Below are 2,376 nucleotides of genomic sequence, written 5' to 3'. Positions count from 1 at the left end.
ACCAGACGGCCAGAACCCATTGCTTAGGGCTGTGAAAACCACTGCAGTGGCCCGGCTCATGCAGGGGGTTTGCTTCCTGACTCCCTGCAATGCAGCTTTTATCAGCAGCATATGTGATACAATCCAACAGTGCCAGTCAGGATCCATCCTCATCAAGGATCCGGTCAGGATTGAGTTGTGGCACATATGCATAGGGAGAGAGCATGGAAATAGAAAAAGCAGACAAGGGGATTTCCAAAGAGGATGGGGCTGGACTGTTCTCAATGGAGGCAGATGACAGTACAAGTAGCAATGGGCTCAAGTTGCAGCAAGGGAAGTTGAGGCTGGATATTAGGAAGAATTTTCTCACTAGGAGGGTGGTGAAGCACTGGAACAGGTTACCTGGAGAGGTGTTGGAGCCTCCGTCCTTGGAAGTGTTTAAGACCCGGCTAGACAAAGCCTTGGCTGGGATGATGTAGCTGGGGCTGGTCCTGCTTGGAGCAGGGGGTTGGACTAGATGTGACCTCCTGAGGTCCCTTCCAGCCCTCATTTTCTGATTCTATGAATTGGGTGAAAGAGATCTAATCAAAATATACACTCTTCATATGAAAAACACATTATATATATATCTACCACTGCCTGCCACTGCCCCATACTTTGTTTAGTAGGGTAATTTCCTGAAAGCACTAGTGAAGCGACAAACCTGGAGAAGGGAGTTGATTGATCATGCTTACTCTAATCTGCAACTAACAAGCTACCCAGACCTTTTTAAGGGGGAAGGCAATTAATTTATTTCAATATGCATTAAAAACACCAAGGATCAGGATGTTGAACAGAATTATATCCTTTGATGTGGGTGTTTTGGGTGGATGTTGGGTGTTTTGCATAATAATGAAAAGGGATCAGTTTATGAAGTGGCCACTAAAGGTCCAGCTAGATTTTAAACCTGAAATCTAACAAATTATATTTTCTAATTTGATAGATTTTATAGTCTATATTAGGATGGGATTTAATTAGAATAAGTTGTTTTGGAATCCCAGTTGTCTTAGGGGGGCAGAGTAGCTGATTGATTGTCCTCTATCGTCAAGCTCTATGAATCTCCTTATGTAATCTGTAATTAAAGAATGTAACGTTAAATGTAAGTGTCCTTAGATTTTATTAGAACACTATACCAGAAGGGGTGGGATATATAAGATACAATATACAAGATGTGGAAGTTAGTCTTTTTTTTTTTTTTCCATTTGCCACTTCAAAATTAAGACTGATCATATTCTAGATCAAGTTTTGAAGGAAACCATACACAAGAAATGGGTCAAAGGCACAACATTCAGACCTGGCTCTGATCTTCTTTAAAGCATGGGTCTCGGGAAGTCAACCACAAGGTCATCACAGGCATGATATCTCTCAGGAAGAGAGACCAAGTTACTGAGTGCAGTAATAAACAAGGCCAGAGTATTGGATCACATAAACCAATACAGTTCTCTTAGCTTGCATATCTTAAAATCAGCAACATTATGAACAAGCTCGTGCTTGTAGGGAGGCAGTTAGACGGGCCAAAGCTACCATGGAGCTGAGGACGGCAGCCCAAGTAAAAGACAACAAGAAATTGTTTTTTAGATGTATAGGGAGTAAAAGGAAGGCCCAGGGAGGAATAGGACCCCTGGTAAATGGGCAGAAACAATTGGTGACGGACAGAGGGGACAAGACTGAACTCCTCAACGAGTTCTTTGCCTCAATGTTCCTAAGTGAGAGGCACGACAAGTCTCTCACTGGGGATGTAGAGAGGCAGCAGCAAGGCGCCAGACTGCCATGCGTAGACCCTGAGATGGTGCAGAGTCACTTGGAAGAACTGGATGCCTTTAAGTCGGCAGGCCCGGATGAGCTCCATCCGAGGGTGCTGAAGGCACTGGCTGACGTCACTGCAGAGCCACTGGCGGGAATATTTGAACGCTCGTGATGCATGGGCCAAGTCCCGGAGGACTGGAAAAGGGCCAATGTGGTCCCCATTTTCAAGAAGGGGAGGAAGGAGGACCCGGGCAACTATAAGCCAGTCAGTCTCACCTCCATCCTTGGCAAAGTCTTTGAAAAATTTATCAAGGCTCACATATGTGAGAGCCCAGCAGGACAAATTATGCTGAGGGGAAACCAGCATGTGTTTATGGCAGGCAGATCGTGCCTGACCAATCTAGTCTCTTTTTACGACCAGGTTACGAAACGCCTGGACACAGAAGGAGGGGTGGATGTCGTATACTTGGACTTCAGGAAGGACTTCGATATGGTATCCCACCCCATACTGGTGAACAAGTTAAGAGGCTGTGACTTGGATGACTACACAGTCCGGTGGGTGGCGAATTGGCTGGAGGGTCGCACCCAGAGAGTCATGGTGGATGGGTCGGT

The sequence above is a fragment of the Alligator sinensis genome, unplaced genomic scaffold, assembly GCF_000455745.1.
Source record: "Alligator sinensis unplaced genomic scaffold, ASM45574v1 scaffold358_1, whole genome shotgun sequence".
Taxonomy (NCBI): domain Eukaryota; kingdom Metazoa; phylum Chordata; order Crocodylia; family Alligatoridae; genus Alligator; species Alligator sinensis.
This window is presented reverse-complemented; position numbering follows the sequence as displayed.